General features: G+C 38.8%; 1 non-coding gene across 1 annotated transcript; it reads left to right on the top strand.

Annotated features, from left to right (window-relative positions):
• The first annotated feature begins 9,447 nt into the window (after positions 1 to 9,447).
• LOC115832667 lies at positions 9,448 to 9,585 on the top strand. Its single transcript, XR_004028185.1, has one exon. It is a non-coding gene; the product is annotated as a small nucleolar RNA SNORA43 (small nucleolar RNA).
• The last annotated feature ends 3,848 nt before the right edge of the window (positions 9,586 to 13,433 follow it).

The raw sequence follows: 13,433 nt of genomic DNA, 5'->3' as shown, positions 1-13,433 counted from the left end.
GAAATATCCGCTCCTTCTCCCCACCAACTCACAAGTATTCATTCGAATGAGACAGCTTGGATAAATTCCTTTTAGTGTTTTCTCCCTTTGTGGTGGTTAAAATTTGGTGTCATTGGAAGGGACTATCATGGACAGTGCATTCCACAGAACTACAAGCTGAGCAAATTGGATTTAACAAACATGTAGGCCATGAGCCCTAAGGGAAATAGTTTATTTTTTTACCTGAGCCCTCATCTTCAGGGTTGGTAAAAAGGAAAAAAACAGTAGACTAGAAATTTTAGTTTATTTTCTACACTTTAACCTTAGTTCATGACTTTTACATGTAAAAATGGGAACCCATTCATTTTATTAAGTGCTTAAGACCTTAGAGTTATTAGATAATTTTAAAAATGTTATTAATATGTATTAATCTTCTGTTTGCTCAGGTTTGTTTTAGGTACTAGAGATAAAATAGTGAACGGAGTCTCTACTCGTTGAGACTTATAGTTCAGGGGAGGGAGATGGTAAACAAAGACAATAAATAAATAAATATGTGATATATCCAGTAGTGATAAGTGCTATGAAGAAAAGTAAAGCAGAGAAAGGCAAGACTGAGTGATTGGGGGACCGGGTGTATAGACAGAGCAGTTCTTTGATGAGGTGATGCTTGCTCAGATATCAGAACAGAGTGAGGGCTTGAGACGTGGATTCCTTGGGAAGAACCTTGTAGGCAGAAGGAACAGCTGAAATACAGATGTTTTTTGATAGCAAATATTGCCTGGAAATTTTCGTTAACATTTCCTATTCTACTTAATTTGTGTTTTGTCTTGTGTGTGTGTGCACCTCACTATGTTATATACTCTTATACAAGCAATTAATACCTAACTACCTCTAGCAGAAGTATTTTGAGTATAAGTGAGCTATGTCAGAAGCAGAGACTAGAAGCTGGATTGAGGAACTATCCTGTTCTGCCTTCAAAATGCATTTCTACAGCATCAACTATGATGTATTCATATGTACTGTCTGCCACTCAGGCAGATTTTTCACCTTCATCCTTTTAACGTGTAAACAAGAAACATGTTGCCTATGTTTGCTATTTCTATATTTTTACACTATTTCAGAGTTAGTATTTTTTAAGGATCAACTGAATTCTAGATACTTTGCATGCTCATTCCTTTTTAGCTTCTCAATTTCCTTGCTTCCAAAGTTCTAATTCTACATCCCTAGCTACCTACTCCCATTGTCATCCCCGTTAGGTTGGCTTTCAAATCGTACCACCTCTGAAATCCCTCCTTGAAGCATCATACTTTGGCCACTTCCCAACCAGTTCACCTGCTTTAGTACCACTATTCTAGAAATCCTTTCACCTCAGCAAACCTTCTGATCCATTGACTTTGTTAGGATCAGTTACCAATCTCTACCCCAGCATTTTTTACTTCCCTCATTCTATGATCTATCATTTGGATAGATAAACGAACAAATAATGAATTTAATTCTTTCAAAACAACCCCGTGAGAATTGGTATTGTCTTACCACATCACAGAAGAGGAGACTGGAGTCCAAAGAGACTAATTAGGCTCAGGTCACAAAGTTGGTAAGTAGCAGGATTTAACTCAGATCATCTTCGTTCCAAAGCACAACTGGAGGATGAATAAAAGCCAGAGAGAAGGAATTGAGAATCAGCTCTGTCTCCTAGCAGCTGTGTGAACTTAGGCAAATTATTTCACTTTTCTGACCTGATTCACTTTTAAAATACTTTTGTTTACTTTACACAGTTGTAGTGTAATGAAATAATGAAGTCAAAGGCCCTAGAGTAGCATGTAACACGGTGGGCATTCAGCAGAGTTTTCTTTTTGCATAGCATACGGCAAAGATTTGGAAGAAAATTCAGGCTCATCAACTGGTTCATTGATTGCTTCATTCTGTCTGTAATGCCATTTATAGTTTTAAAAAAAACAGAATCGTGTTACAGTAGCACAGCAAAATGAATTGATTGTTTTGGAGTCAAGGTGTGACAGAGTAATTATCCATCACTTATATCATAGTACCTGTTTCCCAGATGTACATATCCTGTTAGCTCAAGCAACCTACTTCCTGTGTCTTATACCACTACTTCACATTTCTCAAACGTATTATCAGAAACAAAGGTTTTGGCTATCCATGATAGTTATGAGTGAGGTTTTTATTCTTGACTGGCTTTGTTTACACCATTTTGATTTTGACTTCACTGACATGTAATCCCCCCACCCGAAAAAATTCATAGATTAGCAGATTAAAATCTTCGCCATAGTTTTTTTTAGAATCCTGATGCCTCTGTTTTCCAATCCAATTCTCACTTTTTGCAATGCAGTGAAATGTCTTTTCTGTCTGATCTTTCAAGTTCTTTCATTCTGTTCTGTGTATATTCCATGGAATATTTCTTCAGCCAAGCAAACTTTAACACCCACGATACTTTAGGAGAGAGCTCAGAGTGCCCAGTGTGACATCTCGGAAACCTATTCCCTTAACATGGACATTTTCACATTATACACTTTGAAACACTCACTGAAACATCTCCAAATGGTGTTCCTGGCTCTCATTGTGATCTCTTGTGTCCCCTCAACCTTGAATATGCTCTACAACTTCCATTTATACTCACCCACATATTACTAAACCTCATTAAAAACCTCTGAGTCTGTTGCATATCTCCAATTAGAACTTCAGTTTCTTGAAGCTGGTTAATTATGTCTATGCATTTTATGTTTACTAGACATAAAAATGAAGACAAGCCTCTACCACTCCCACCTTCCCCTCCCGCCACCCAAAGTTCATGATTTATGGTGAGAAACTAAGCTATTGAGTTCATCTCAGATCATCTTAGGCACAGGTAAGAGGCAATGAGATAACGACCCAAAGTCACACAGAGGTGTGCATGTCTGCGTATATACTGCAGAAAAGAGCACAAGTTCCTGTGGCTGAAATGGAGGTATCTGCTTTTAGGAAAAGTCTCAGATTTCATATAGAGTAACTTAGTACCATTTAATTTGAATACTATTTGGCAACTGCAAATTAAGTCTGACTGGATTTTTAATCTCACCATTACCACTTCCTGGCTGTTGACATTTAGGCAGGTCTTTGAACCTCTTAGTTCTTTCACCTGTACAATGGTACAATTATAGCACCTCCCTCAAATGGTGGGTGATCTCTGTGGCACACTTAGAACAGTGCCTGCAACTAAGCACTCAGTGTGCTATTATTGCTGTTACCGGTTTTATTCTTAACCATTTTCATTAAAGCTGACATAATACCATTAGACCAGGAATTGCAAACTCTAATACCTACAGGGGCCAGGTGAATATCACAAATGAGACAAATTGGGTAGTGAATTGGAGTCATTTAAAGCCAGCACCATTTACTCAGCTTCATACAATTCTGCCTGTTAAAATGAAGACAAGGTTGACTATCTCCGTGGTATTTGAAAGAATTAAAGAATCAGAATTTTTATGGAGCTTCTGATTTTTAAACGTTGACTATTAAACAGGCCAGAATTAAGCTGTCCAAACAAAATGATTACAGGCAAACTACAACAGCTAATTTGTGACTCCACTCTAGACCCTCAAAAACTATTAATTTTGGAATGGCACTGTTATACATAGAAGGTCATTTTTCAGTTTCTGCTCCTCATAGAGTGGGAAGATAAGGTCCTTCATCTTTCTTGAAACACCTTTTACTTTGCTAACCTCAGTAATCCCCGCTAGCTAAATTGCTCTAAAACTTTTGCCAAGTTTTAGTTCTGCACTTCATTGGCCTACTCCCTCCCTGTAATCCAGGGATGTAAAATACAATTCGTTTTTCCTAAAATCTGCGTATTTTATAATCTCCTGCAATTGGTTCCACCAATCTCCCATCACCTGAGTTTTCGTTGCTAGTCTATATCCAAATCACCAAATTGCTTTGGAAAAACTTTGGCATGCACCCCTATCTTCCCACACAAACTGCTGTCACCATAGTTCTGGCCTTTTTTACTTTTTCTTTTCTGTTTCAACTGTTAGACAATAGTTTATTGGTTATCTCTGCTGTGTGTCATGTACTGTGCTAGTTGCTGAAGATATAGCCATGAGCAATGGGGACCTCTTCTCAGTTGAGCCTAAATTATTACAGGAGGAAGCAGAAAATAATCAAGTTTTTTAAAAAATAAAAACTTATACCTTGAAAAATGTTAGCCATTCAGAAAAGCTGAGAGACCACTTACGTATCATCCACCTAGATTCAGATTAATCAAAAGCATTATTTTCATCTTGTCACTGCCTTATACATTGAAGCAATGACTTCCAGCCCATAGGATAAATGTAAATTTCCACCCTGTTACTTTAGTTTCTTTAAAGTCCAAGTTCAACCTGTCTTTTCTTAATGTTTGCTCTAGGAGCTGCCATCCTTTAAGCAAGACGATGTGACAGGCGTGTCAGTGTCTGATTTTTACAGGAACAACTGTAAGGTAAGAGATATCCCAATTTTACAGCTTGCACGCTGGTGTTTACCCAGCTAAGACATGGCAGAGCCAGGACTGCATCAGCCACGTGATTCCGCTTGACAAGTGAAAACGTTTTTTGCTGATTGCCTTGCTGCCCAAACACTGCTGGACAGGGCTGGTTATTTACTGTCCTGAAAAGACATTGTTCTTTCTCATCTCTGGATGTCTGCCGCCAGTGTACCCTCCACTTGAAATATCCTTTTCTGTTTGCCTATCCAAATCTTTCAAAATTCAAGAGTATATGCTACTCTCATAAAAGTATGCAATTCAAGCCCTATGTGTTAAAAGACCCTGTAATCAGTACTTAATGCATTGTGCATTGAGATCATTTTTATCACTTATCCTTTTTTTAAAATTTCAGCTTTTATTTTATTTTTTTCGAGACTGTCTCACTCTATCACCCAAGCTGGAGTGCAGTGGTATGATCTTGGCTCACTGCAACCTCCGCCTCCCAGGTTCAAATGGTTCTCCTGCCTCAGCCTCCTGAGTAGCTGAGATTACAGGCGTCTGCCACCATGTCTGGCTAATTTTTGTATTTTTACTAAAGGTGGGGTTTCACCATGTTGGTGAGGCTGGTCTCAAACTCCTGACCTCATGATCTGCCTGCCTCGGCCTCCCAAACTGCTGGGATTACAGGTTTGAGCCACCCTGACCGGCCTCAGCTTTTATTTTAGGTACAGGGATACATGTATAGGACTGTTACATGGGTATGTGAGACCCAGGTAATGGGCTAGTACCCAATAGGTAGTTTTTTGACTCATGCCCCCATCCCCATCCCCTCCCTCCCCTCTCTAGTAGTCTGTGGTGTCTATTGTTCTGATGTTTATGTCCATATTAGCTCCCACTTATGACTGAGAAACGTGGTACTTGGTTTCTGTTCCTGTTATCTGCTTTGGATAATGGCCACTGGCTGCATCCATGTTGCGACAAAGGACATAATTTCATTTTTTATGGCTGTGTAATATTCCATGGTGTATGTGTATCATGTTTGTTTTATCCAATCCACCATTGATGGACACCTAGGTTGATTCCACGTCTTTGCTGTTGTGAATAGCATGGTGATGATGATAGGAGTGTGTGTGTCTTTTTGGTATAATAATCTGCATTATTTTGGGCATATATATGCAGTCATGGGATTGCTGGGTCAAATGATAGCTCTGTTTTATGTTCTCTGAGAAATCTCCAAACTGTTTTCCACAGTGGCTGAAGTAATTTACATTCCCACCAACAGTGTGTAAGTGTTCTGTTTTCTCCTCAGCCTCGTCAGCACCTGTTTTTTTTTTTTTTTTTTAGCTTTTAATAATAGCCATTCTAACTGGTATGACATGGTATCTCATTGTGGTTTTGATTTGCATTTCTCTGATGATTAGTGATATTGAGCATTTTTTTCATGTTTGTTGGTCACTTGAATGTCTTCTTTTGAGAAGTACCTGTCCATGTCATTTGCTCACTTTTTAATGGGGTTATTTATTTTTTGCTTGTTGATTTGTTTAAATTCCTTATAGATTCTGGATATTAGACCTCTGTCAGATGCATAATTTGTGAATATTTTCTCCCATTCTATAGGTTATCTGTTTACTCTGTTGATGATTTATTTTGTTCAATAAATGGTGCTGGGATAACTGGCTAGCATATTCAGAGGAATGAAACTAAACCCTTACCTTTTACAAACATTTTTACAAAAATTTTGCAAAAATTACCTCAAGATGGATTAAAGATTTAAGTGTAAGACCTGAATTTATAAACATCCTAGAAGAAAACCTAGGAAATACCCTTATCATTTATCTTACCCCCTCAAGCAGATTATACAATCATTGGGGGCAGGGGTTTTGTCTTAAACATTGCCTTTCCCTCTGCATCTTGCCATAGGCCAGAGTTTCTTAACCTCAGCACTGTTGACATTTTGCACCAGTTGATTATTTGTTGTATGGCGCTATCCTATGCAACATGGGATACTCAGCAGTGTTCCTGGCATTACCTGCTAGATGCCAAGAGTACAAATCTCCCAGTCCTGTAGTACATCTCCAGACACTGCCAATTATGCCCTGGGAGGAAAGATTGTCCCAGTTCATTACCATTGTCATAGACCTAACATTTAGGAATTACTCCAGTGGATGGCAATGGTGGTGCTTGTCCTACACAGCATCACTTTGGTCTACTCAAATAAAGCTCTGTAGACTTACATTGCCCTCTTGTTTTTGTGAGGATGAAATTTGTTTTAAATGAGGAACTCTTTTAATAGAGTGGTGTACAGCAATGTTCCAATCGTTTTTATTTGTCAAGATACTTTAATATTTTAGGGAAATAAGTAGGTTTTCTGCAAATATAAGCATTATTATTAGCCTGTTAATATGATTGTCCCATGCAGGTTCTGGTTTCTAACTGTAGCTGTAACCAACTTTTATCTGAGGGACAACTAGCTGTGACTATTGAATTATTTTAATGCTATGTTAGGGAATTAGATAATTAGGTTATCTAATACCTGAATACCTTCATTTTGTTAATGTCTGTATTTTTTAATGTTTTAATAGACTTAATTTTTTAAAGCAATTTTAGGTTCACAGCAACATTGAGCAAAAGGTACAGAGATTTCCCAGGTACCCTTTGCCCTTACATGTGCATAGCCTCCCCATTATCAACAACCCCCACCAGGGGGTGCACTTGCTACAATTGACAAACCTACATTGACACATCATCACCCGAAGTCCATAGGTTACCTTGGAGGGTTCACTCTTGCAAGAACCTTAATTTTTTTTAACCATCTTTTTATTTGTAGAGACAGGGTTTTGCAATGTTGCCCTGGCTGGTCTCAAACTCCTGGGCTCAAGTGTTACCCCCGCCTCAGCCTCCCAAGTAGCTGGAACTGCAGGCACACACCACCTCACACAGCTAACACCTTAAATTTTTGATCAGACACTTCAGTGACAGTCAAGTGGTTGTTAAAGTGAATTACCTAGTTGTTTTATCAGTAATTTCATGCATTACGATACCTAAAAGATTGAGCAAATGAGATTGAATCGGCTGCAAGTCAGCTTCCCTCCTGGTAACAGGAAATCCTGGAATGAGTATCTTCGGTATGAGTTAGGAGTCATTGTGAGTTCCATTCTTTATATAGCACCCTGTTTTGTTTAACCATAGATCTTCCCTGCCCTAAGACTATTTTTGTGCCTAATATATGTGAAGCCCCTGTGAGAGCTGTACTGAACATTTGCTGCTTTTTTGTCTGAGGATTGTTCCTCTCTCTGATGAAATGATTCTAGTGAACCAGCTAACAAAATAACTTCCTGGCCTGGCCACTCCTAGTACCCCATTCCCCTGGGCACTGTAATTGGTTCAGGAAGGAGCATATGACCTAAGCTGGGCCACAAGGAGTTCTTCTCTTGTAGTTTTTCAATTTGGCCATGAAACACATGGCCATGTCTAAAGGCATAGCAGAGCAGGAAGGGTGTTTATTGCAGCTGGAGCATTCACTGACCCATGGAAAAGGTAGGGTGCAGTAGGAAAGGATTAGTGCAGCTCAAAAGGAAACAGAGCCCAGAGAGAGGAGCAGAATCTGAACAATTTTGTTTGAGTCCCTGAATTGAGTTGTGGCTGAGGTTAGCCTCCCAGTTATATGAGCCAATGAATCCTCTTTCTACTTAAGCTACTTTGATTTGGATTGGTACCACTTGCACTAAAAGTATCTGTATTAATTCAAGGATTTTCCTGTTGATGGATAGTTTGAATCATTTGGTACAATCAGCTATTCCCACCATACTATACTTTTGCTTGCATACTTTTGCTTGCAGCTCTTTAACTATAGATGGTAATAAGTACAGACTCAATAAAGATGCCTATGGAAAAAATACAATAAAGGACCTTTGGGTGTCTCTTAATACTTTATGGAAACATCTAAATGAGAAATTTTTAGATGAGGCTGATTGTTTCACTAGAAATCACTGCTCCATTTTTATAAATTACAGAGAATCTCTCCTTTAACAGCACCCTTCCTAGGCTTTGAAATGTACTGCACAGGTGCAACAATTCAATTCACAAACAAAAATTGGTTTTATATTACCAGTGAGAAGGACTAACCATAGCTATTTTGGGAGTTGTAATACCTCCTTTAAGCCACAAAGATACTTGAGCACATTACCTTAACAACCAATGTATTCTGGAGATCATTTTAGAATATGAAATACTGAACAGCAAGAACATTGTGAACATTTTCAATCTTCTTACACAATGTAAATGTAGTCTGAAAATCCCATTATACACAAATACAACAAATACATACAGACTCTTAAAATACAGGAAAGAATGTGAAAAATAAGTATTACCACCATTCCTCAAGTTTCTAGAACAATATAATTTTTTGTCCAGAAAAGGGAAATACTAAACTCATGGATAGTTATCCAAAGAGGTAAAGGAGAGAAGAGAAAATTGATTGTGGTGAATGAAAGATGCTGCCTACGGTAGCACAAATAATCCCATTCACACCTGCCAGCTTGCTACGCATTGCTTACTTATGCTGCGGGCAACTATTGTGAAAATGACAGGAGGACAGGAAGGCACGAGAAAGGGGCAGACAGCTACTGATGAAAGAGTCATCAACTACTGTAGATACTTTTTGGAGATTGGAAGTTGAATTTTACATTTCTTTATATCCCCAGGTTTAATAAAATTGCTTGTAGGTGTTCAATAAACATTTGATAAATGAATGGGAAACAGTTCAGTTATTTTCCTTGAATCCTAGGCAGGATGATTTGATACACTTTGGATTCTTGAGGTTTTATGAAATTTTAAATGCAGGGCAAACTACTATTTACCCAATTGAAGTCCAAATATAAGCATTTTATGGTAAACTAGGAGAAAGTAGAAGGCAAAAATGCATTAGCTTAAAACCTAGGACACCAAAATGAAGATAAAATGTATGCATGAAAGTGTGTTAAAGAAAATCATTGCCCTGCCCTGCAGATGCTATCCTGGACTTGCCAGCCCCATAGACGCAGTTGCTCTGCTGTGCCTGTACTGTTGGAGCAAAGAAAAAGTGGCTATTTCTATGCTCAGTGTTCACAAACCAGTGAGCACTAAGAATGGTTTATAGCCTGACATTTCTTAGAAAAGAAGAAGAAGAAAACTGTTGCATAATATCAGCTAAATTTGGACATACATGTTTCCTATGATTCAGTAATTCTTTTCTTTCTTTTTCTTTTCTTTTCTTTCTTTTTTTTTTTTTTGAGGCACCATCTCAGCTCACTGCAACCTCCACCTCCTGGGTTCAAACACTTCTCCTTCCTCAGCCTCCTGAGTAGCTGAGATTACAGGCATCTGCCATCACACCTGGCTAATTTTTGTATTTCTTGTAGATACGGGGTTTTACCATTTTGGCCCAGCTGGTCTCAAACTCCTGACCTCGTGATCCACCCGCTTCAGCCTTCCAAAGTGCTGGGATTACAGGCGTGAGCCACTGCGCTCGACCTGATTCAGCAATTCTACTCTTAGATATTTATTCAATAAAAATGTGCACACAGGTGCAACAAAAGAAATGCACAACAGCCAAAATTGAAAATAACCCAAACATTAAAATTTGTGTTATATTCATGCAATGGAATACTATACAGTAATGAAAGTGATAAAACCACAGCTACATTCAATAACATGAATGTGTCTAACAAGCATATATGCTGAATACAGAAGCCAGACAAAGGAATGCACATTATATTATCCCATCTACATGAAGTTGTAAAACAGGCAAAACTAATTGAGTCAGAATAGTGATTACCTTTGAGAAGGAGAGTGGGGTAATGTTGAAGAAGGGATGAATGTTGGGAAAAAACTACTGGTGTGTTAGTAATATTCTCTTCTCAGACATAAGTGTTAGTTACACAAGTGTGTTCATTTTACATTGAATTGTAAATCCTTAGGATTTGTACACCTTCTGTTCAGTAGAAATAGCAAAAGAAGCTATGTAAAAGTCTCCTAGAATAACCTTTGCTTTTGACCTTCTTTTCAACTCAAATACAGCTGAAATTATTGCCTCATCTTAACTGTAGACAAAGATGCACGAAGTGGGAGATTATAAGATGGCCACAAATTTCTCTAATCCCTCTTCTCATCAAGAGATATACTCCTTATCATCAAGAGATATACTCCTTCACTTCACCCTTAGGACCAAAATAGATAACCAATACCAAATCTGAGTTTTTATCTGAACCATAATTAGAATTTCAACTTTTTTACCCCAGGAATATTTTTTCACACCTCTGTGAGAGGTTTAAATCCAGCATATGACTTAATTTGACCAATGGAACATTAGCAAGTATGATGCATGCAGAAGCTCAAATAGTTCTTGTGCATAGAGGATTGGCCTCTCCTGATGCTGGATATCCTTTCATCACCAAGAGAATGAGCCCCAGTTAGCTTGCTGGATAATGAGAGATCATGGCCATTTCTCTAACCAGCACTGGGCCAACTGCCACACATAGTAGTAAGCCCACTTCAGACCAGTCAGCCTGCCAAGTGCCAGAAATGTGAGTGAGCCTTGAGCTGTCTGGCACTGACCAGAAGGACACCCAGCCAACTCTCAGAACTTCAAGAACTAATAAATGTTTGCTCTTTTAAGCCACTAGTTTTAGAGTATTTATTAATAGTGTGCTACACAACAAAAACTGTCTGATACAAAAAATAATCCCTGAACTTTTTGCACAGCAACTAGTGTAACACCGCATAATGTTATAAACTTTATTTAATCATGAGAGAGATTTCTTCTTCTGGTCTTTTCTCCTAGGTAGTCAGTTTTGGAACCTAAAACCTCAATATTTAGCTTTACAAATGTTAAATGTTTAAAATGCCTGTTTCCTTGTTTTTGTCATTGTCAGTTTTGTTTTGTTTTATATACTAGCCTCTTTGAAGGCTTCAGGAATGACCTTCAGATATGTTAAGGTTTTCCCCGAAAGCCATGGTATTACTTTTTCCATCACCATGGTTTAGAAAATAACCGTCAAAACTTGTTCATCAGCTGCATGATTTCTTTTTAATGGATACATTTTCTATCAGAGAAATGTTGAACAAATTTGCTATGGAGGGTTGTGGAATCTCCTATAAGCCTTTGAAAGAAAGAATTATCTCCTATTTGAGCATATAAGGCATCTCCTGTTTGATCTCTTGGTCCCTACTGACCCTATGGTTTTAGCGGATGCCAAAATGCAGCATAAAGAAGAAGGCCAAGGCCGGGCACAGTGGCTCATGTCTGTAATCCCACCACTTTGGGAGGCCGAGGCAGGCAGATCACCTGAGGTCAGGAGTTCAAGACCAGCCTGGCCAACATGGTGAAACCCCATTTCTACTAAAAATACCAAAAATTAGCCAGGCGTAGTGGTGGGCACCTGTAATCCCAGCTACTCAGGAGGCTGAGACAGGAGAATCGCTTGAACCCATGACGTGGAGGTGCAGTGAGCCGAGATCACGCCAGCCTGGGCAACAAGAGCAAAACTCTGTCTCCAAAAAAAAAAAAAGAAAAAGAAGAGCATCTCTGCAGTGTAGTAGGACTGCTGTCCTACCAATTAAGAACATTAATTTTTATAATGTTGTTAACTCTAAGAGACTTGTGGTTCATAATCTGGGTTTTTAGGAGAATCCTATGTATAATCAATCAGCTCTGTTGGCTGTGCCATTGTAGGCGATGCCCCTGTTACTGTTCATCTGGTGTGTGTTACTGATCAGAAGTGTAGGGTGGAGGAGATTCTGGTGAATGGTTAACATACTATATGGACACAATAAAAAACCCAACCCAAGTATATGCTCTACTGATAGAGGCGCAATAGTATCACCTTTAAAAAACAGTAGGAGTAGTGTAGGGAATGCTGCTATCTTGCTTTTCTGTTGGTCTCAAGTACTTTAATTTGAAAAGGGTAAAAACAAGTTTATGTGGTGGATGTTTTGAAATATTATGTGATACAGTTCTCTTTCTCCTTCCATCTCCCCATTATTTTCTATTACCCAGTACTCCCTTTCTGCTTTTAAGTCATTAGACAGGGGGCCACACTGTGCTCATTGGGAGATTTCCCTATAGAACCAGAGAACAAAGATGTCAAGTCTTGGCTTTTGAGTTTCAAAAGCTGTAGTACAAGAGTTAAGTCAGAGATACCTGGAGAAGAATGTGATGAGGCAGAATTCGTTTTTATAACTCCAATTTAAGATAAGGTTTCTCTAAACTTCAAGGGAGAACAGATGACCCCCTATAAATTTGAAGTTGTCAAAGTTAATGCTATGGTTTGGCTGTGTCCCTACCCAAATCTCAAATTGAATTGTATCTCCCAAAATTGCCACGTTATGCGAGGAACCCAGGGGGAGGTAACTGAATCATGGGGTCCAGTCTTTCCCCTGCTATTCTCGTGATAGTGAATGTGTCTCACCAAGATCTGATGGGTTTATCAGGGGTTTCTGCTTTTGCCTCTTCCTTATTTTTCTCTTGCTGCCACCATGTATGAAGTGTCTTTCACCTCCTGCCATGATTCTGAGGCCTCCCCAGCCATGTGGAACTGTAAGTCCAATTAAAGTTCTTTTTATTCCCAATTTTGGGTATGTCTTTATCAGCAGCGTGAAAACAAACTAATATAGTAAATTGATATCAGTAGAGTGGGGCACATTGCTGAAAAGATACCTGAAAATGTGGAAGCGACTTTGGAACTGGGTATCAGGTAGAGGCTGGAACAGTTTGGAGGGCTCAGAAGAAGTTAGGAAAATGTAAGAAAGTTTGAAACTCCCTAGAGACTTTTTGAATGGCTTTGACCAAAAGCCTGATAATGATATGGACAATAAGGTCCAGGGTGAGGTAGTCTCAGATGGAGATAAGGAACTTGTTAGGTACTGGAGCAAAGGTGACTCTTGACTTTTGTCATGTTTTAGTGCAAAGAGACTGGTGGCATTTTGCCCGTGCCCTAGAGATCTGTGGAACTTTGAA

The sequence above is a fragment of the Nomascus leucogenys genome, chromosome 22a (genome assembly GCF_006542625.1).
Source record: "Nomascus leucogenys isolate Asia chromosome 22a, Asia_NLE_v1, whole genome shotgun sequence".
In the NCBI taxonomy this organism is placed as follows: Eukaryota; Metazoa; Chordata; class Mammalia; order Primates; family Hylobatidae; genus Nomascus; species Nomascus leucogenys.
The sequence above is the reverse complement of the archived record's forward strand: the minus strand, read 5'-3'. Positions and strand labels throughout refer to the sequence as shown.